General features: G+C 37.5%; 1 pseudogene; it reads left to right on the forward strand.

Annotated features, from left to right (window-relative positions):
• The window catches only part of LOC140522903 (von Willebrand factor A domain-containing protein 5A-like), a 91689-nt pseudogene extending 79144 nt beyond the window's left edge, over positions 1-12545 (forward strand).
• Positions 12546-24314: the final 11769 nt, after the last annotated feature.

Genomic DNA, 24314 nt, shown 5'->3' on the forward strand with positions numbered 1-24314 from the left:
GGACCTCTTTTGCCATTTAGGTTAGTCTATTTTTAAAAATGTTATTTTCTTCAGCATTTTTTTCAGTCTCCTTTAGGAAGCTGTTGACTCACTTTTCATGATTTTCTTTCATTGCTCTCATTTCTCTTCCCAATTTTCCCTCCACTTCTCTTACTTGATTTTCAAATTCCTTTTTGAGCTCTTCCATGGCCTTCAACCATTGCATAATTTTTTTTGAGGTTTTGGATGAAGAAACCTTGAGTTTGATGTCTTCCTTTAATGGTATGTTTTGTTCTTCCTCATCTGAAAGGATGGAAATAAATATCTTTTCATCAAGAAAGTAACCTTCTATAGTCTTATTTTGTTCCCTTTTAGGGGCATTTTCCTAGCCTATTACTTGACTTTTGACTCCTTTGTCAAGTGGAGGGTATACCCTAGGGACCTGTAAGTTCTCAGTTCCTCCAAGGTGGCACAATCAAGGTAGAGGAGTTTACTCTTCTGGCCTGCACTCTGGTCTGTGAGCAAATACATGCACTACTCAAATACATCCTACTCCAGAATCTGTGAGTAGGATTGTAGGATTCCCTGTCCATTGTAGACACCAGGTCCACTAGATCAGCACTCCTCCTCATCTCAGGACCACCACTCAAAAGTGAGACCCATATTGGCAGCTTGATTCCCCCAGGGTTTTTAGGCCAAGGACTCCAAAAGTGGATGCTGCTGCCATAGTGGGTGCTGCCACCCTGGGACCAGGACTGGGGCCAGACCATGCTTCCCTCTCATCCAGGTGAAAGAGCTTTCTTCCTGACCTTTGAAGCTCTTTTTGGCATTTGTAGGTTGAGAAATCTGGAAGCCACAGCTGCTACCTGTGATTCCAAGCTTTGAAGCCTACTTCAGCCATGGAGTGCCTAGTGGCCAAGGCTGGGCTGTGCTCTGCTCTGAGCCTGGTATGATAGACCCTTCGTGTCAACCTTCCAGACTGTCTTGGCCTGGAAATCTCTTTCACTCTCTCATTTTGTGGCTTCTGTTCCTCTAGAATTTGTTTAGAGTCATTTTTTACAGGTATTTTATTATGGGGGGAGAGCTAGAGCAGGTCCATCTTTCTCAGAAAGCAACTTTCAAGGGGTTAACAATCACTTTAATCAAGCACAGATATCAGAGAAAATCAAAATTAAAATTTCAGAGAAATCAAAAATAAATCAACAGACAGCACTTCCAGACTGCTTGACCATTACATACATACACGTCTGACCATTACATAGTTACCAGAGAGGGAAGCATCAGCTTCTGAGTTTTAGTGAGGTGATGTGGGAAGAGGTCAGTTCCTTGGCTCCTTGGCTCCAGAGTCTCTCTGGCCAAAGAAACACTTTGAGTCAGTAAGCCCCAAAGTAAAACCTCACCCTCAGAGCATTTCTATACTTTTTAGAGCCAGAGGGCATAATCCTCTGACCAAGTGCCTCAATAGAAATGACAAAAGTAACTTGGAACCCCCCTACAAAACAACTCCCCTAATCAAGCTTCCCATAATGAGCAAGCCCATCAATGGGTGGGAAAGACCCTCCTCAATCACACCATTCAATCAGAGACACTTTTAGTCAAACAAAAACAGCAAAAGATCCTAATCCGATTGCCATTACAGTGTTCTACTGTGTTCATTTTTCCTTTAAAAAACCAAGGATGCCATGATGGTTTCAGTCTCCTTTTCCATGCCTGATTCTTTCTGAAGGCAGTGTTGAGACTTTTAACACAGAAATCAAATTTGTCTTATCCCAAGAATGTCATTAAGGCTGATTTCCATGGGTCATTTGGGGATGTTTGCTATGGAAGAAATATGAGTCAGTTGTTGAACTGTACAAGTACACTTTAAAGATGAGATGGCTCAAGTACTGGCTATCTTGGGAATGTTGTATGTGGCATAATGGAAATAACATTGGCTATGGAATCAGAGGATGTAGGTTCAAATTCCACTGAATCAATTACTCAACTTTCTGTACCTCCACTTCTTCATCAAGAGCATGAGGTGGTTAAATAAGATGACTTCTCAAGTCTCTTCCAACTCTAAATCAATAATCCTCCACTCTGGAGCCAGAACGTAGACTGAGCATAGCATAAATAAAAATATTTGATATGCACGAAACATTTTTCTTACTTGATCCACTGAACAACCATAGGAAATAGGTAACTGTAGGTACAATTATTCCCATTTTAGGAATCAATACAATGTAATGCATACAGGTTTATACCTGTTGCCTGAAGATTTTGGTTCAAATTCCATATTTATTGCTGATGTTACTATGTACAAGTCACTGAATCACTTTGAGGTAGTTAGTGGATGAAGTTCCAAGCCTGGAGTGAGCAAGATCTGAGTTCAAATCTGAATTTAAGCACTTATTAGCTGGGTGACCCTGGGCAAGCCATTGGAACATTATTTTTATCTGTTTCTTCAGCTGTAAAATGGAGATTATAATAGCATCTTCTTTGCTTGGTTATTATAAGGATCAAATGAGAAAATAATTGCAAAAAATGCTTGGCACATGATTGACACTATATAAATGCTTATTCACTTCCCATTCCCCACTATGAGTATCAGCTTTCTCCTCTACAAAGTGAGATTCATAATATTTACTTCATAGGGTTATTGTGAGCATCGAAAGAGATGCATGCAAAATGATTTACAGACCTGGAAAAGCCTTATATAAATGCCAACTATAAATAATTTTTTGTTTATTTATTGATTGGTTGACTACTTGAAGAAGTAGTCTGGTCTGGTGGCTAGCATGCTCTCCTCTACTTTTACTACTTGACTACTACTACTACTACTACTACTACTACTACTACTACTACTACTACTGCTACTACTACTACTACTAGAACTTAAATAGCACCTTTTATTTAGCAAACTAAATCCTTTACAAATATTATCCCTTTTGATCCTCACTACAACCCTGGGAGGTAAGTATTGTAATTATCCCTGTTTTATGTATAGGCAGATAGAGGTCAAATGACTTGACCAGGAATGCATAACTAATAAATGTCTGAGGTTGGATTTGAACTGAGATGTTCCTGACTCAAGACCCAGCACTCTATCAACTCTGCCATATGCTTACAAGGGTAAACTACTTAACCCACTCTGTTTCTTCATCTATAAAATGGATATGGTAATATTTATAATATGATATGATGTTTGCTAATGTAACTCACAGTTAAAAGTAAATAATTAAAATATTAAGGACAACATATGATTGTACCTAAAACCATTTGCATCTGGGTACATGTGTCTATATAAAAAGAAAAACAAAACATTGCAAAAATAAGTTATTTTCAGTCTATCTATGTTCTTTGGTTTCAGTTTAATTCTTTTGTCAAATACCTACTCTACTTGCTCAGAACATAGAATTTGCATGTAAACATCTTCTGTCAGACAAATCCATAAAAAACTTATAAGAATTCATCTGGAGACAAAAGAAAATTTCAACATGAAAGTGCAAAGAGAAGATGAAATGTCACTTTGAGGGTTTCCATGAGTGTGTTGTTTGTCTCTCCAAGAAAACTTCGCAAAATTCTTAAAGGTTACTCATAATGATACTCATGGGTAATATGAAATCACCGATACACAATCATAAAAGTGATACATAATCACGCCGATATGAAAGGCACCTTAGAAATCATCTGATAGGTACACTGCCTCTACCACCATATCACATTGATGTAGTAAAAAAAGTGATGGGTCCAAATTAATTAAAATAAGACAAACAGGGCTAATTGAGTTGCCCACACAGCTAAGTAGGTGTCTGAGGCCACATTTGAACTCATGAAGATGAGTCTTCCTGACTCCAGGTTTAGCAAACTATCCAACAAAGCTGGCCAGTCCCATCTACGATTCACAACAATTGATCATCTTTTCTATTTGAAGATTTGCCGTGATAATGAATACAATTCTCAATAGAACTATCTACTCTGTTTCTGGAGAACTTTGATTGCTAAAAAAATATTTATTTGAATTACTTATAACCGTTTGTCCTAGTTTGGGGCCACGAATAACTTAGGCAGACATTCTTCCATGTGATAACTCATCATATATTTAAAGGTGGATATCAGTTTTACCCTAAATTTTTTTCTTCTCCAGGCTAAACACCCTAGTCTCTAATCCTTGAATGGCATAGTTTCAAGTCCCCTCAATGTCCCATTTACCCCTCTCCTGGGCACATTCCAGTTTGTCAATGTGCCTTCTAAAACATGGTTCATAGTAATGATAGTATCCCAAATGTAGTCTGATCAGAGTAAATGCATCAAAATTATGGGTTCCTTTTTGGGGCATTAAATTACTATTAATGTAGCCTATGATTATACTATCTTTTTTGGCTATATCAAAATACTGATTAATCATCTTGAGTCTCCATCCCAATAAAATCTCTAGGCATTATTCTCATGAACTGTTTTCTGGCCACATTTCTTCTATCTTATTGCAGTTCATTTTTTTGACACTATCTGCATGATATTATATTTATTTCTATTACTTTTCATTTTATTCACTTTAGTTCACTTTTCTAACCTGTAGAGCTGTTCATACCTCAATTCTATTTTTACTTTGCCATATCTATCCATTGCAGCTGTATTATATGCACAAATTAGATAAATATGTTGTCTATATCTTCCTACAAGTCAGTGAGGGGAAAATACTGAATAGAACAGGTCCAAAGAAAGAGTTTTATGATATTCCACTAAGTAAACACTTTCAAGTTGTCATCACTATATTAAACAAATTAATTTGGGTCTAAAATCTTAACTATATCTAGATACACCTAAACTTATTTTCCTTGAGTCATTTTCTTTTTCATCTTACACAGAAGGATATTTGGAAATTTTGTCAAAAGCTATATTCACATTCCTACATTTACGCCATCCCCCGATCTAGTAACTCATAAGAAATGAAGTCATTCTGGCACTAGATGTCCTTAATATCATAGTAATTGCGATGAAGCAAAACTTGGACCATAAGTCAAAAGACTTGGATTAAAATTCCACCTCCAAATTTTACTACCATGTGGCCAAAGGCAAATCATCTAAACTCCTAGGAACATCAGTTTCATCACCTGCAAAATGAGGGATTGGACTAGATAACTTTCAATAACTCTTCCAATGCTAGTTCTATGATCCTATAATATTCCTCTTCCAGAATTCACAAACTTTCCATAATAATCTGCTCTAGAATTATCTACATCACTATAAACATTTTGAGACATCATTTGCTTGACTGTGGTCCCTTAACACCTCTACCATGCACTCTGATTCTTTAGTGATCAGTGAAAACATTTCATATCCACAAATTACGCCATTTTGTTCAGGTCTCATGACCAGGAATTTCTTATCAAAATCTAAATTTTTCACTACTATCTTCACACTTATCTTTAATTTTTATTCGATATCCATTTTTATTCTGTATCTCTCAGGATGAAGAACATTTTCCTCATCCAGAATACATAAATATCAATTTTTTTCTCTTCCCATTACTTCAAGCAGGGATTTATCCCTTCCCTCATTAATATATTTTTTCTTCAACATAGCTTTTTGGTGGTGGTGGTTGTTTTGTTTTCTGGAGAATCTATCAGAAGCAAAAGCTTCTGTTCAACTATAATCTTCCTGATGGCATTCTTACAGAATTTCCCAACTCTTGCTTTTTGTCTCAGTTACTTACCCTTGCTTCTATTTCTTGTATGTGCTCTTTCAAAATAAAAGTTCATGATCTATCTCCCTATGTTGCTTCAATATATTCTCTAGACAGTTTCCATCTTTTACATGCAATTTCATGAACCTAAGAAAGTTGCATGGCATTGAAAATTTGGGAGAATAAAGAGGAAAAATAATGGGGCCATAGTGTGGTGATTAATAAGAAGGCAAATATTATAAGAAAAAGATCAGTAGCCCTGGAGTCAGGTGAAAGGTGCACTCAAACCACATCTCTGATATTGACCATAAGCAAGGTACTGAGTCATATTTTTAAAAATACAGCTTTTATTACTTGAATACCTACTTGAGAGAGTTGTGGTGAGGAAAGAATACTACTACCTAGGACCCTATGTTTTGTAGCTTACTTCATTTTTTATAAGCCCTAGATTTACAATGTTCTTTCTAAGTTGCCTCTGGCAGTATCATTGGTTTCCACATGAATCACCAGGAGAGGTAGCTGGCCTGACGTTTGAAAACTCTCAGAACACATTGTGTCACATCCTGAATCTAACTTCAGAAAAGACAGAACCTTTTTTAGTTGGTGATGTAAGGCTGAAATATGGATCCTTGCACATAGAGGTGGTCCTCTATTGCGCTGTCCAATCTCTTTTTCTTGGGGCCTTTACTCTTTATTTTAATTTCTGCATTCCCCTCTCTATTCTTCTGTTTAGCATGAGAAGCAGCTTCTGTCTCAAAAGGTCCTGACTATCGCCTTAGGAAGGAATTTTTGCCTAGTACATAGTCCCAACTGCTAAAAGAATAAAGGGAATTTTTTTCTTTCCTTTCTTCCTCCCTCCTTTCCTTCCTTCCTTCCTTCCTTCCTTCCTTCCTTCCTTCCTTCCTTCCTTCCTTCCTTCCTTCCTTCCTTCCTTCCTTCCTTCCTTCCTTCCTTCCTTCCTTCCTTCCTTCTTTCCTTGCTTTCTTCCTTCCTTCTTTCCTTGCTTTCTTCCTTCCTTCTTTCCTTGCTTTCTTCCTTCCTTCCTTTCAGTTCTCAACACTACAGAATAAGACAGATTTCCAATAGGTTTTGATTTGGGTATTTTTTTTCCTTCTTTTACTCTCACTTGTGAGGTGGCTTTTCATAGTAGAGTGAGTTAGCTAGCTTCATATCCAGGAAGATGTGGGTTCAGATTCCACTTGACCCATCTAGTTATGTGGCCCTAAGCAAATCATTTAATTTCTCAATGCTATAGGAAGTATTTAGGCCTCTTTAAAGTTATTAGTTGAAGAAAAGGTAGCAGCCTGCACTGAGGCTTCAACCTGCCACAGCCATTAATCTCACAATCCATCATCCAGGGAAGTACTTCCTGTGGAAAGAGGACAAGTCGTTGCCACCAACTGCCAATCCACTGCCACATACTTGGCAGGAAAGCCAGATTAGCTAAAACAGAAAGACGGGCTAAGTGAGAGAAAAGAAACATCATATGCCCAGTACATAAAACCGCCCTACCACCTTGACCACCATGTCCCCTTAGACATTGATAAAGACATTCAGGACAATGAACCCAAGAGTTTTGTGAATATCCATTTCCCCTAACCACCAGACCTGCTTGCAGCATCTATGAAGGGACAAAATTTTGAGGAAAAAGGATCCATTTTCTTAACACAATAAAAACTATTGATAAAATGCCATCAGTAGGCAAATGGGCATAGGATCCCTGAGAATGGTATTATCCCCCAGCCTGAGCAACTTTTTTTTTATTGCTCACAGAATAGCCCTCATGGCTAATATATTTTGGGGAAAATAACCCCTATAGAGGAGTTAGTCACCTCTATCAACTAGTAACCCAATTGTCATATATGGGGCAGGCAAGTCAATCAACCTGAGGCATTAAAGCACTATAAGTAAAGACAGGAGGCATAGTTTGGTAAGCAAATCTAGCCACCACTACCAGTACCACTTTGACTACGATCTCCCCTCAGAATCAGAGGGAAATAGCTCAATATCCTGAACCCAAGAGCCTTAGGAATAGCTGTACCACCAAATCTGCTTCAGGTCCAGGTCCATAGCCATCACCTGGGAAGTAACCCCACTGGTGATACAGCCTGGCAATTGCCCTTGCAGGTATTACAGTCAGAGCTTCTGAAGATCTGAAAAAAAAAGTTCTTGTCACCAAAGTGCATATTACTGTCAAATGATTCTACTTCAGAAACAATATGATTTCATCAGTAAAACTGACATAAAAACAGAAATTGTCATGTGCTTTTATGCTGTATACTAAGGATTATGAGGACTTCCCCTCTGACTTGCAGCTGAAAACTGCCATGTGTGTTGTCTCTCCCATTAAAATAGAGCCCATTGAAAGCAGGGAATTTCTTATTTTTCTCTTTGCATTCCTAATATGTCATTGAGGTTGGATTTTAACTCACAAAGATGAGTATTACTTACTTCAGGCATGACACACTATCCATTGTGGCACTTAGCTGTCCTACTTTGTACATAAAATGTAATTAATAAATGCTCCATTCATTGGTAGAAAAACCTGTCCTCAATTAGGAATTCTTTATACTCATGAAAACAGAGGTTTACTCCCAATCCCTTAATCTCATTCTAAGAACCTAGGTACTCTGATTCATATGGAAATGTCCTCTCCACCTTTGTGGCCAAGAATAATAGGTAGGAGAGATTTTAATATTCTCCACGTTATAGATGAAGAAACTCAGTGACACAGAAGTAAAGCAACACGTTGAGTAAACAGAGATTATAAGCAACGAAGCAGAAACTAGAACTGGATCTTCAGATGCCTAGTCTTTAGCATGGTTGTTAGATGACTATATCTTTCAAATTGTATTCCATGGAGCCCTGGTATTATAAATGATATGAAAAACGAATTATGGGAATTTTTCAAAAGTCATTTAGTCTTATCTTCTCTTCAAAATATTAAACTTTAAATGGTTCTGTAATTAACATATTCAATGTGTATACTAATTGCATCTGTGAAAATTAATCATTCATTTTCCAATTTACTCAATAATTTCTGCCATGCCCCTTCCATAACCCCAGTTTACTTAGCCCCTCCAAAGTCTCAGAATAACATTTTCTATATTATATAATCATCTTTTGAACCCTAAAGCACTTCATAACAGCCTCCAAAATGACTTTTGTTCCATAATCTTGATGAAATATCATTCACAAAGGTCACCAATGACCTCTTAATTTTCACCACCAATGACCTTTTCTTAGTCCTTGTTCTCTTTGAAATTTCCACTGTATTTATCACTACTAACCTGATATTATTTCTAGATAATGTCTATTCTGATTTCTCATAAAGTCATTAGCTTCCATTTGCTCAGTTCCAATTTTTAAGGAATTATTTTCTTCAGTGAGCTTTTGTTTCTCCTTTTCCATTTGGCCAATTCATTTTTTTAAGGATTATTTCTTCTTCCTTCAGTGAATTTTCATTCCTCTTTTTTCCATTTGGTCAGTTCTGCTTTTTAAGGCATTCTTCTTCTCATTGTCTGTTTGTTCCTCTTTTATCATTTGGCTTAATCTGTTTTTTTAAGGTGTTATGTTCTCCTTTATGAAGCTGTTGACTTGTTTTTCATGATTTTCTTGCATCACTCTCATTTACATTCCCAATTTTTATTCTACTTCTCTTACTTGATTTTCAAAATCCTTTATGAGCTCTTCCATGGCCTGAGAACAATTCATATATTCCTTGGAGGCTTTGGAAGGAGGAGCTTTGATTTTGTTATCTTCCTCTGAGTGTGCATTTTGATCTTATGTGTCACCACAGTAATTTTTTAAGGTCAGATTTTTTTTTCTGTTATTTGCTCATATTCCCAGCCTATTACTTGAAGTTTTTTTATTTGTTAAAGAAGGGCTCTGCTTCCAATGTGGAGGGTGTACTGTTCCAAGCTTCAGGGGCTTTGTGCAACTGTTTTCAGAGATACTTCCAGAGACCTGTAAGTTTTCAGTTCTTTCAAGGTGGCATTCTTTAATGAGAGATGTTTAATACTCTCTTGGTTTGTGTTCTGACCTTTGAGTGACCACAAGAACTCTTTTCTACCCTGGAACTACAACAGTCCATGCTCCACTGTGGCTACAAATTCTGGGACTGCCACTCTGAACTGAGACCTCTATCCAAGTATGGACAGAGCAACAGAGTCCTGCCTTGGTGCTAATAAAGAGATTCCTATCATCTCCTTTCCATCTGTGAACTGAGAATTCCAGAAGCAGCTGCTGCTGATTCAGTTGTTCCCAAAGCCTACTCTTAATTTACTGTTGCTGGGGCTATGCAGGGACTGGGGCTGTGTGTGCATGGCCTGCTCTGCACTGTGTTCAACTGTCACTCAGGTGTGATAGAGCTTTCCTGATGATCTTCCAAGTTGTCTTTGGCATATGTGAGCTGAGAGGTCTGGAAACTGCCACTTACACCACTGGTTCAGTCACTCAGAGGCCTGCTTTCAGTTTGATCAGACTGGTTCTGCGTTTCTCCTTCTGGTGCAAGAGATCTTTCCTGCTAAATCTTCTAAGTTGTCTTGGGTTGGAAAATTGTTTCACTCTGTCTTTTTATAGTCTCTGCTGCTCTAGATGTTATTTAGAGTCATTATTTAAAGGTGTTTGGGGTAAAGCTGAGGCAAGACCCTGTCTCTACTCCTCCATCTTGGTTCTGCCTCCTTGATAGTCACTATTTTGACTTCAGAAAGTTCACATTCTGATTTTCTTTCTGCTTGTGTAATCATTCCTCCCTTGACTGACACAGTGAATACATTGCTATACCTAAAGGTAGAAGATTTTATGAAACTTCAAAGTGTGAAGTAGTTCTGAGCAGATTTTCACTATGGAGTATCCTTGTGGTCTTTTCATCCACTCTAAGCAGACAGTGCCTCTTACAAACATCTCTATGTCTGTGTCTGTCTGTGAGTTTGTAGCAAATGTGTCTGCAATCCAGGATTACAGGAATGAGACGCTGTGGCAGTATCCTTTATTTTCCCCATTGATGAAGAATCCACTGATTATAGCTTCTAGATTCTGGTGGATGGGAAGAGCATAGTGACAAAAATAAAACAGAAGCAGCAGGTCCCACAGAATTCTGAGGATGTCACCCCACTAAGGCCAGGATGCTTATCTACTAGAGCAGGATAGCAGTTCTAGGGACATCTTCAGCTATAGTATAGGAAATCTGCCTTCTAACCAGAAGGCTGCTGTCACTCTGAGCTACATTCAGGACTTGCCCCTCGAGGCAAGTGGAGCTGTTTGCTTTGTGCTGTCAGCCATCTTGAACCCACACTACCTCCCCAAGAGTCAGCTGAGGCTGACAGCATCACCTCTCAAATTCCCCAAGTTCCTGGGAAGGAGCTGCCCTACACATTTAGTGTCAATGCCAATGTCAGTTCCCCCCATGGCATCAAAAAATTCCATTCCAACTGTCCCCTATGTTACTTGTAGTACTTGGAAGTTGACAAGACAGTTTCCCTGGTTTCCTTGGCTGAAGGATGTCAGTTTGATCCGGATGTTGAGGTTTACTATAGGGGCATGAACTTGTCCAATGTCTCTGTGGAGCTGGTTCAGGCTGATGCCAAGCCAAGTTCCCTGAAATGAGATACAGCTGTGACACTTTTGGCAAATTTATCTTCCTCATGAACTGCTCAGGAGGCATGTCTTACCCAATGAATAACAAATAAGGTGCCCAGTGACAAAGAAACTCTGGTCCTGCTGCTAAAGAGTTTCACTATCATTTCAATATTCATAGATTTGGATCCTACTTTGAGTCACTCTTTCCAGAAAGTGTGGAGTGCAGATAACAGACTATGGAGGAGAACATGAGAAAAGTAAAGGTTTTACAGGCTGACTAGGGAAGGACTGAAATCTTAGAGTCACTGAAGGACATTTGTAGCAAATTCTGCAAACCAGCACACACATACACACAAACACACACACACCATAGCTTTTTGTCTTCATAAATAGAGAAGTTTGTGGTATATGGCAGGTCATTACTAAAATTCAATGCCACCACCAGAATCTCAGGTCTTTTTCTTTTTCTTTTGGAACTGGAGAAGGAGCTTCAATTCACCTTATTATAGATATTGCTTAGGCAGCTGGGGGCACTGAAAAATTGATCATAGGCAAGGAGAGAATGCAAAGCAAAACCCTCCTATATGTAATGTGGCCCTGCAGCTAATGGTACAAGAAGTCACCCTAATCTAATCTCTAACACCTGGGCTGGAGATTGCCTTGCTCTCTTCAGCTCCTGTCATCTTCCAGGGTCAGAAGTTAACCATCTATGACCAGTTTCAAAGCAGAAATACATCTAAAGTAGTATCAGGTTAGAAATGTCTTCAAAACACATTCAAAAGTGATGGCATCAGGAAGACAGTGCCATTCTCCCTGAATCCCAAAGCAGATAATAAATTTGCAATTTACCACATGGCTGCCAAGTCCTTGATTCAGACCCTACATAAAAACTTACTAGTTGCTGCAAAAGAGAAGAAAAAAGTGGTGAATATCAGCCTCCAAGTTGAGAGTTTTCTCCTCTCATAGAGCCTACATTGATGTTGAAAAGGATCTCAGCTAGTCCATTCAGGGGCCCATAAATCAGATGAATATTCCATTGGCCTTCACGTATCCCAGACCAATGAAGTGCATGCCAGGTCTTCAGACATATTCTTTTTCTCCCATTGCTTTCATGTCCTTCATCTTACAAGCCCTGTGTGCTGATGCAGTTGAGAATCATGCCTGGGATGACTGCTGTCTCTTTCTCAGACTCTTCCACACTGAAATCTACCAGAGGTTAAACCCCTCTATAGTCTCCACTTCTGTGGTTAATTTCTCTCCAAAAGACAGATGGTTCCTAGGAAACAGAAAAAAAAAAACCACTGTTATCAACCGTGGATGAGTGTTCAGGCCACATTCTCTGCATTGCCTTATTAGAGGAAAGATGTCCAAAGCTGGGTCACTATCTTGGCTGTGCTGTGGATGTGCAGCACCAGTTAGGACAAGAGAGAACAATGGGAACTTCTGGAAAGCAAAGTTGTGAAATAGATCTGGGCTCAATCTGATACCTCCCTGGAAGAATGCATCTAAACCAGCAATGCCCTCCTGAAATCATTTGTAGATCCTTCTGTCTTTGGCCTTTGAGAATATAAATGGAAGCTAATAAATGTTTAATCTTTGGTTATTATTCCTAACCCTCTATGATGCTGTGACCTGATACTGTACCTCCCTTCACAGTTATGACTCTTTCCCCATAGGGACTGGTCAATCAGATTCAATTTGACTTATTCAAGTATTTATTAAGGGCCCTACTGTGATCTGAGTCCTATGCTCAAAGCTAGTGCTATAAAGACAAAAATGATAACCCCTAACACAAACAGGTTACATTCTATTGGAAAATGCAACAAATATACAGACCAGTAAGTTGAAAAATACATGCAAAACAAATTAAAATAATTTGGAAGGATGGGAGGAAGAAGTAACAACTAGGAAAATAAATAAAGACCTTTTTCAATTCCATAAAGACTTTTTTATGCCCTATACTGTGCACTATACTGAATCATTTTTCCTGGTTTCCAAAATCCCTATCATTACATAAACCATGAAGTTCTAGGTTTGGGGAATTGAGATGTTACTCTAGTTTTTCCCCTTTTCCCCCTTTTTTGTTGTTTCAGTTTTATCCAACTTTCCATTACCTGATATGGGGTTCTCTTGGCAAAGATACTGGAGTGGTTTGCCATTCCCTTCTCCAACTAATTTTACACCTGAGGAAACTGAAGCAAATGTGATTAGGGGACTTACCCAGGGTCGCAGTGTCTGAAGCTGGCTTTGAACTCAGGTCCTCCTGACTCCAGGCCTGGTTCTTTATCCACTGCACCAAATAGTTGCCCCATTTAGAATACCTTAAAGCAAGAGTGATTCCCCCCACTGTCCATTTTAAAGATGAATGAATAGAGTGATAGAAGGACTAGTTTGAAGTGTCTTTAGTTTATTTGCAAGTAGGGATTTGAGTTTTGAGGAAAGAGTGAAAATTTAGCTGGAGGTAGGGCATTCATCTACCATAACATATATTATTATATAACAGAATTTAAAGATGACTTTAAAAATTTCTTCTTACACTTTATATTGTACACTACACAGACAAAGGTGGTGAACAGCCAAGGACCTCAAACATAGAAGCTAGATGTGGGAAGAAGCAAACCTTAGGTTTATTCTAACCCTGTGCCTGGGAGATGTGGTTATGGGAAGAGATACCAAAACTCCCCATCTCACAGACTGAATTCTACACTGGACCTTTATGATTCTTTGTGTGTGGCCTTTATTTCCTCTGTTTCTACAATCACTAACAAGCTCCCTTTGCCACCTATGGGAGCTGTTGGAGGCAGAAATGGAGGTGGGATCCTATGACTCTGAACTACAAGACCTCTGCTTTTATGCCCTGTTGTCTGCTGAACAACACTAGTAGTAGACTGAACTAGGATAGAGATAAACATTTCCCTCTCTTTGAAATGAAAGAGAAGACCTTCTCTGCATGTTATGATATGGTCCTTATATCCCCAATTTCTTTGTCAGATTCTTAAGCTTTTCAAAAGCATGTTATTTCTGGCATATGTCTAGTAATTAGAAAAAAAATTATCTATAAAAAAAGAATCTGAATGCAAATTGAACATACTTTTTGTTTTTCATTTTTGTCTTTGTTTTCTTTTTTTGTTAATAATTAATTTATATATTTTCAACAATCACTTCCATAAGTTTTTAATTTTTCTCTCACTCCCTGCTCCCTCCATTCCCTCGATGGCATGTAATTTTATATGGGCTCTATGATTACATTCCTATTCTTTCTTTTCTTTCACAGCACAACTTACATGGAAATGTGTTTATACATGTGTAACCTACGTCAAATTGAAGGAGGGAGGGAAAGAAGACAGAACTCAAAATTTGTAAAATTTGAAAAAAAAAGTGTTACAATTGCTTTGTCATGTAATTGGCAACATAAAACATTAAACTAAAAAAAATAAAGATTGGATATTTTACCTTGAACTTGGCCTCAGACTCTTATTAGTTGGGCTTCTCTAAACCTCAGCATCCTCATCTGTAAAGTGAGGATAAAAACTGAATCCACCTTACAGGTTTATTGTGAGGATTAACTCAAACTCTTTTTCTCTCTCTGCCTCTGTCTGCCTACCTGTATGTATGCCTCTTTTTATATATACACACAGAATCATACACAAATATTGGAGATTACATAGGAATAACTATATATATACACATATATCTCTTTGTAAATCTTAAATATATAAAAGTGTTTTAAGAGTGACTTTTAGTGACTGTCATTTTGACTATTATAAATGCAAAAATTAAAAATAAAGGACATATGAATAAAAGTGCTATCTTTGTCCAGAGAAAGAACTGATAAATAGATGTATGGAATAACTGTACACACACACTTATCTGTGCCACATGATATCCAGCTCTAGGTTGGGGGAGGAAGAAAAAAAGGGAAAAAAGGCATTTGCAAGAAAACTTTATTATACGTTTTAAAGGAATAGCAAATTGTGCATAACAGATTTGCAATTTCATGTCCAGTCATCTTTCTTCTATTATACTATATTATATAAATGCTTATTTTATTTCATAAATCAAAGAATATTTTTTTGAAGTGGACTAACATCATTTGACTTCTTGACTTTTTTCTAACTGTGTGAGGTGTCATACCTCTGACCTTGTCCTTTCCTTTAAAGTAGACCTCATATTTGGAGTTGAAGACATTGGTTTCAAATTCCGTCTCTGCCACTTACTACTTGTTTGGCCTTTAGCAAGTGAATTAGCCCTGACAAAACCTAGGTTCCAGATTTGACTTTGCATGAAGACTCTGACCACAGTATTTCTACTTTTACTTTCACTGACAATCATTAGAGGAGTCAAGAATAAGACTTGAACATGATGCAATATCAGAATCAGACCCAAACACAGTTATAGTCAATGGACAGGCTTGTCTTCTTCAGAACACTTGGTTCTCCCTATTTACCCTAGGGAGGATTGTCCCAAGTCCCAATAACAGTGACCATATGAGGTGAGGGTTTTACCCTCTCTGTATTTGTTTTTATTCCCAAAAGATGAATGCTGTATTAGTTTGAGGATCATTTATACAACTTTCAAAACAGAATCTATGTGCATCAGGCTTAAATGACTCTAGATGTTCTCCTTCCTCTCCTATTTAACAACCTTCTTTTTTCTTTGCTTTTGCCATTTTAAGCTTTGTTTTCTTGCTTTCATTTAAATTCTATTGTGTCCACTGAACTTAGGGTACTTCCTCTTCAAGATAGCTATGCAGTTCTCCAGTGTCACTGAAGATCATAGCACCATCAGGCCAAGGCTCATTAAAGAGACTTATTTCACTCTTCAGTATTACAATTTCTTCATCCATAAAATGAAAAGACTGAGTTAGGTAATATCTAGGATCGTGCACAGACCGTGTCTTTAAAGAGTTGAGCTTTTCAGATCTGAATTTCCTCAGATTGCACTCTCATTTCCACCCCAATCATTTCCTCATTGCTTTTACGTCTCTCTTCTCCATTTCTACTTCTTGCTGTGAGAACCATCATAAAATCAACATTCTCATTGTCTTTGGAAAGAATGTGAATGTCAACCAACTACCCTATTGTTTAATTCACCATCACAGTGACTTCCCAGATCAGAACATCCTTCCTTACACATAGATGTGTAATTCAAAATTTATAATTTCCCCCATTGGAATGTAAACTCCTTGAGATTAGAATTGGCTCACATTCATGTTTTATCTCCAGAGTTTAACATACTTCTTGGAACAGAGTAAGTACTTAATGTGCAGTTTTAAAAAATTCATTAATTTATTCTTTCCCTTCCATGTCCATATCTGTGATCTAAAAACTCTATTCTGCCCTCTCTGCCTTGGAAGCTCGTTAATTCTCATAGCTTCAACAATTTCATTTATGAAGATGAAAAACACAAGTCTGCAACTCCATCCCTAACATTGCTTTGGTTTTCCTGCTCATCTCCTCAACTCCCTAGACAGTGTCTTCACGTAGATTACATGATGAATTTCCTGATTCAGTGCTTCAAATTCAACATGTCCAAAACCAAACAAAGTTGTTACTACCTTTCCCATTAAACATGTTACTGGCATTATAAAATTGTAAGACAACCCAGAGATCATTTAAACCAACTACCTCATTTGATGAGGAAACTGAGGCTGAGAGGAGAAAGGCTTTTATAAGCTCATTTAAGCAAAAGGTGGCAAAACTGAGATTAGACCAGATCTGATACCAAATCATTGCTATGAGTTCTATAATACAGTGCCTATTTTTGAATTCACTGTTTCTGTTAGTGGTACCTAAATTTTCACATTTAAAATCTTCATGATACAAATGAATCTCCTTTCTCCCCCAACCTTTATATCCAATCATTTAAAAGGTCTTGTTAATTCCGTCAACATATTTTAAATTACTTTTCTCTCCTTTCTATTCAAAGTGTTACACTTTGAAGCATTGCATCTTGTATTCTATTCTCTGACAGGTCTTTATATGCTTATAATCATGAATTTATTTATTGAAGTACTAGTTCAATGCCTCATGTTACAAAAAAGTGACCAATGCTTCACACAGGCTTTATGATGACAGAACAATATCTGTGAAGGCCCACCAAAATGGAAAGTCTTCTAGTATGTGCTCAGTGGTGGCCTGTATTTCCATTTTGTAAGGCTAAATTCAAAAGAGATCATTGTTGGTAGATTCATAACCAAGAATTTAGTTCTTTGGTCAAAGAAGCTCACTAGAGATAGGTGTCTACAAACAAAAAGTGGTATTTCAAAATTCTGCATCTTTAACATAATAAAATCATAGGCCATGGTATGATCATATCAATGTACAGTAACAGTAGAGAAAAAAGCTATTACAGTTGTTGAGGCAGAGAATTATGTCCATATTGTTAAAGGTGTTGTCAAAATAAATATTGACTTGTGGAGGCTAATGGCAGGGGAAAGTGTTGAGAGGAAGAGCATGGAAGAAGAACTAAAGTCAGTGAGAATAAACTATAATTATTTAATGGAAGCAATAAGGATGGAGAAATGTTCCTTTAAATGAATTGAATGGACGTTGAACGTGGAGAGATTATAATTATAATTGTTGTTGTCCATTTTTGAAGAAGACCAATGACATCATGATGTTGGGGTAAAATAGTGAATGATGTATGATGTCTTGACTTAAATTTGAATTGCATTTAAGGCGGAGTTGCACAGCCATTAGCTCTATTCTCTTTTCCGGAGTAATTTAAATCCAGTGGCAAGACAATAGTCAAGATAACCAACTATGGCTCTGGATGCAGTGGATGACATTGGCATCTTTGATGTCTAACCAAACTCTAAGAGTCCCATAGCACCTGCTTCAGCCACCATCATGGCCAGTGAAACAAATTGTTTTGATCTGCCCATTCCATTGGGAGAAGTTTTCTTATACTTGGGGTAGACAATCCCCTGAGTCACCAAATGGTTTGAGACCTGTTGGTTACCCTCTGCCTGGTTTAGCCATTTGTTGATATAGGGGGTTATGGCCACTGTCTGTGCTATAGTTTCTTGGAGCCCCTGGTCAAAAGTGTAATAAAAATAATAGCTAGCATTTATATAATGCTTTAACACTTATTTGGAAAGCACTATATATAGGTTATCATGTTTGTTGCTACAATAACCCTGTGAGATAGGTAATATTATTATACTTCTTTTATATCTGGGGGAACTGAAGCAGTTTTCAACTTTAATTTGCCAGTGTCAAATAATTAGTAAGTAACTGACATAGGATTTGAACTCAGGTCTTCCTGATTCCAAGTTCAACACTCTTATCCCCTTCACTCCAAGCATTAATAGTGCTAACGAATCACTTAGAAGCTACTGTGTTGAGCAAGAGTATGTCCACCCCCTCTCTTCTCCTGGAAACTAGGGAGAGTGAGAAGAGTCACCTCAAGTGAAAAATATTGCCTTGGATTACTGTCTTTGGTAAAAAAAAAAAAGTTAAAAAACAGGGAGGGATGTTGATAGCAATTCTTAAAAATAGGATAGACTCCAAAAGGCACAGTAGATTTCTAGGTCAGCAAAAAACTAGGTCAGAGTGTCGTAGGGAGGACATGGGCTTATTGGAATAAGGAGGAAAGTTCAGAAGAGAAGGCAGCTTGATTGTAAGACAATGGTCAGAACACAAAAATCAATATGATGGGAAATAAACTATATTGGCATGCAAAATCTGAAGAATATGGACCCCAGATTCAGAAGAGAATTTGGAGTGCTTACAATGTTTGTACAACTCTGAAAAATGCAATGATCACTCATGATTCCAGAGAACTGATGAAGAAGAGTGTTATCCATCTCATGGCAGAGAAGTGATGGATCAATATGCAGAATAAGTTAAATATTTATGGATGTGGGTAATATAAAATTTTGTTTTGCCATACTATATTTATATTTTGCAAGAGTTTTGTGTTTTTACCCCAGGGAACAGGGGATGTGGGAAAGAGAAAAAAACTGTTTGCTAATTAGAAAATATTAAAATTAAATAACAAAATCAAGGACTCAGGTTTTTTTTTTGTTCCTTTATGTAGGGAGGTTTCCTGGTTTACACCATTGTGGGATGGGTTAAGGAATCAGAGATTTCCACAAGGAGGAGAGACTGGGCCTTTCTGAATTGGATCTGAGTGAGGAGAATAGTCTTCTACCTCAATCCCAGATGAAATGAATGTTGCAGAGCATCATAAAGTTAGTCACGAATTATGTATTTAATAAACACTCTCTAGATACACATATCACTCAAATCCTCAACAAATATATAAAAAAGATTTTCTAAAAAAAAGTAGTGAATTGATTCTCATAACAATTATACCAGCCTTATTTGCTGCAACCAAAAAGGTAATTTGTCACTTTCCCCTTTTAATAACAAAAGTAATTTCTCAGTTTGAGTAGTAGACATTCAAAATTTTGAAAGGAAAGGAAAAGTTTTGGAGAGTGCCATTTGTCCAGCAGTTATTTCTATTAAAGGCAAAACACAAAGGGAGATTTGAGTACTGCCAATTCACTTCCCACTCACTAGTAACCCAAAACAAATTAGTTAAGTCATTTGTCTAAATTGGCCCCAGTGAAAGCTCAGAATGCTTCAGGCTTACTGGACTTGAAGAAGCATATGGAACTTGTAGTGTACATATACATGAGGCAGATGGCAGAAGAAAGAAGCCAGCCTAAGGACTGCATAAATACCTCTATTAACTGGATCTGCCAAGTGTGAGTTGAAAGAAGATGAAATATCAGCTCATCTTTTAGATTTTATTTTACAGAAGCATCATTTCCATTTGTGACGAATGTATATTGTGGCACAGATTCCAAGAAAACAATCAAAGAAACATTTCCCAGATTCTAAGAGTTGGAAGAAATTTCAGGGGCCTTGTAGTTCAATTTATACCTGGCCAAGAATGCCTTCATATAACTAGCCCCAAAAGCGGTCACTCAGCCTTTTATTGATGCTGTCCAGAGAGGGGAAACACTCTACCTCCCAATACAATCTATTCCACTTTGGAATATCTCTAATTTTCAGGAAAATTTTGTTCCTATCAAGCATAATTTTTTTATTTCAAACTTCTACCCATGGCTCATAGTTCTACCCTCAGAATCCAAGCAAAGTCCAATCTTTCTTCCAAGTGATTTAAGTACTTGAAGAGATCAGTTGCATTTCCTTCCTTCAAGTCTTCTCTCTTCCAGGCTACATACGCCCACTTCTGACTTGTCCCTAAATTGTAGGTTATCTAAGATCTCCACAATGTTATTCAACCTCTTTCTAAACATTCTTCTAAAAATGTAGTGTCAGTACTTCAGAAATTATTTAACAAGAACAGAGAAAAATTGTATCACACAACAATTTCTTAGTCTTTTACCTTAAGATTTTGCTCTCTGAAAGGGCCATTCCCTGATTACTTCTTAAAGAGGCCTCTTCACTGAATGGGTGTTACCTCACTCTAAGTGAGTACCTGAATAAGCCAAGATCTCTCATTGCATCCTGGGTCTTCTCTGCTCATCCTGATGAATATCTGGTCATTGGATCCAGATGACTCAGAAGGGGAAAGTGAGGCTGGTGTCCTTGCACAGCCCTCTCCCAGTCAAAACAAAGTCAAGTGCAAGTCATGTCATCTTCTCTGATATTGTGGTCATCTTTGAAAATGAAGGAAAACACAGACTCTAGATATAGTCTAATGTTTAATTTCTTTTTCTGGCAGACCATATCATATCATATTGCTGACCCATATTGAACTTGTAGTCAATTCAAGGTCATAGGTCATTTTCATATGAACCATTGGGTAATTATACCTATATCACTTTTATGAAGTTAATTTTTGAGTCCAAGTGGAAGATTTTATTTTTATCCCCTTTAAAATTTATTATATTAGGGGGTGGAGCCAAGATGGGAGAATAGAAGGACAGACTTGCAGTAGCTCTCCCTCCAAAACCCATAAAATACCTGTAAAAATGACTGTAAACAAATTCTAGAATAACAGAAGCCACAAAACAACAGAGTGAAAAATATTTCCAGCCCAAGACAGCCTGGATGGCCAAAAGGAAAAGTCCACCACACCAGGCTCAAAGAGGAGTGCAGCTCATGGAGTCCAGCCCAGGTTTGGCCCAGGGACAGAACTGGAGCAGGCTTCTAGGTGCAGTATTCCAGCTAGCAGCTGTGGTTTCCCAACCCCCAACCCACAAACACCAGAGACAGCTTCAAAGGTCAGTGAGAAAGCTCTTTCACCTGGGTGAGAGGGGACCAAGGTCTTGCCCCAGCCCTGGCCTCAGGTGGCTGTAGCATCCATTTTTGGGGCCCCTGCCTAAAGACCCTGTGGGAATCAAGTAGCTGATATGAATCTCAGCCCTGAGTGGTGGCTCTGGCGTGAGGAGCACTGGTATGATGGAACTGGAGACAGTTGTGGAGAGGGAATCCTACTCCTAGGTCCCGGGCAGAAAAGCTTGTGGTTGCTTTGAGACCAGAGTACAGGCCAGGAGAGGAATAAATTCCTCTCCCTTGATTGTGACCCATTGGAGAAACTGAGAACTTACAGGTCCCTAGAATACACCTTCCACTTGACAAAGGACTCAAACGTCAAGTAACTGGATGGGAAAATGCTCAAAAAATGGAAAAAAATAAGACTATATAGAAGGTTACTTTCTTGGTGTACAGGTATTTTCCTCCATCCTTTTTAGATGAGGAAGAACAAGGCATATCATTATAGGAAGGCATCAAACTCAAGGTTTATTCATCCTAAACCTCCCAAAGAGGTTTTGCAGTGGTCTCAGACCATAGAAGATTTCAAAAGAGACTTTGAAAATAAAGTAAGAGAGGTGGAGGAAAAATTGGGAAGACAAATGTCAGCTAATCAAGAAAATCATGAAATGTGAGTCAACAGCTTCTAAAAGAGACCCAAAAAACTGCTGAAGAAAATAGCACCTTTAAAAACAGACTAACCCAAACGGCAAAAGAGGTCCAAAAAGCCAAGGAGGAGAAAAATGCTCTAAAAAGCAGAATTAGCCAAATGGAAAAGGAGATTCAAAAGCTCACTGAAGAAAATAGTTCTTTAAAAATTAGAATGGAGCAGATGGAAGCTAATGACTTTATGAGAAACCAAAAAATTATAAAACAAAACCAAAAGAATGAAAAAATTGAAGACAATATGAAATACCTCATTAGAAAAACAACTGACCTGGAAAATAGATCCAGGAGAGACAATTTAAAAATTATGGGGATACCTGAAAGTCATGATGAAACAAAGTTCTCAGATATCATCTTTCATAAAATTGTTAAGGAGAACTGCCCTGATATTCTAGAACCAGAGGGTAAAATAAGTATTGAAAGAATCCACCAAACACCTCCTGAAAGAGATCCAAAAAGAAAAACTCCTAGGAATATTGTAGCCAAATTCCAGAGTTCCCAGGTCAAGGAGAAAATATTGCAAGCAGCCAGAAAGAAACAATTAGAGCATTGTGGAAAAACAGTCAGAATAACACAAGATCTAGCAGTTTCTACATTAAAAGATCAATGGGCTTTTAATATGATATTCCAGAAGTCAAAGGAACAAGACTCACCTACCCAGCAAAACTGAGTATAATGCTTCAGGGGAAAAAATGATTATTCAATGAAATAGAGGACTTTCAAGCATTCTTGATGAAAAGAGCAGAATTGTATAGAAAATTTGACTTTCGAACACAAGCATCTAGAGATGCATGAAAAGGTGAACAGGAAAGAGAAATCATAAGGGACTTACTAAAATTGAGGGGTTTACATTCCTACTTGGAAAGATAATATTTATAACTTCTGAGACTTTTCTCAGTGTTTGAGTAGTTGGAGGGATTATATACATAGATACATACATACATACATACATACATACATATGTACATACATACATACAGACATATGTATATGTATGTATGTGTGTATGTATGTGTGTATAGATAGACAGATAGATAGATAGATAGATAGATAGATAGATAGATAGATAGATAGATAGATAGATAGATAGATAGATAGATATAGACAGAGGACACAGGGTGAATTGAATAGGAAGGGATGATATTTAAAAAAATAAAATTAAGGGGTGAGAGAGGAATATATTGGATGGAGAAAGGGAGAAATAGAATGGGGCAAACTATCTATCATAAAAGGGACAAGAGAAAGCTTTTTCAATGGAGAGGGAAAGGGGGAGGTGAAGGGAAAAAGTGAAGCTTACTCTCTTTACTTTTGGCTTAAGGAAGGAATAACATACACACTCAATTTGGTATGAAAATCTATCTTATACTATAGGAAAGTAGGAGAGAAGGGGACAAGTGGGGTGGGAGGATGATAGAAGAGAGGGTAAATGAGAGGAGGGAGTAATTAGAAGTAAACTCTTTTGGGGAGAGACAAGAACAAATGAGAGAATAGAGTAAATGGGGGACAGGATAGGATAACTATAGAAAATATAGTTAGTCTTTCACAACATAACTATTATGGATGTATAGCTTATATTGAATTTCTTGCCTTCACAGTGGGGATGTGTGGGGAAGGAAGAAGGGAGAGAAGTTGAAACTCAAAGATTTAGGAAGGAATGTTGAGAATTGTTTTTGCATGCAACAGGGAAATAAATACAGGTAATGACCTAGAAGAAAAAAGAGAAGATGGGGATAAGGAAGGGAAGAGTGTGATAGAAGAGAGGGCAGATTAGGTGAAGGGATAATCAGAATCCATGGTGTTTTGGGGTAGGGAGAGGGAAGAGATGGGGAGAAAATTTGGAACTCAAAATCTTGTGGAAATGAAAGCTGAAGACTAAAAATAAATTTATATATGTATATATATATACATATATAAATTTATTTATATATATATATTTATATATATATATAAAGTAATAAAAAATAAACACTAAAAAAAGTCAACAAATTGAATGTACTATAATTGTAACACTATGACAGCAGAGCCATGGCTTACAATCTCATGGACAGAAGACTAATTCATAAAAAAAAAAAAATTAATAATTTTAAAATGGAAATTTGCATTCCAAATACTCATATTCTCTAAGTTACATGAAATAGAAAGCTATAGGACAAAACACAGTGATTCAAATTAAGAATTCACCTTTAAGG

The sequence above is a fragment of the Notamacropus eugenii genome, chromosome 2 (genome assembly GCF_028372415.1).
Source record: "Notamacropus eugenii isolate mMacEug1 chromosome 2, mMacEug1.pri_v2, whole genome shotgun sequence".
In the NCBI taxonomy this organism is placed as follows: domain Eukaryota; kingdom Metazoa; phylum Chordata; class Mammalia; order Diprotodontia; family Macropodidae; genus Notamacropus; species Notamacropus eugenii.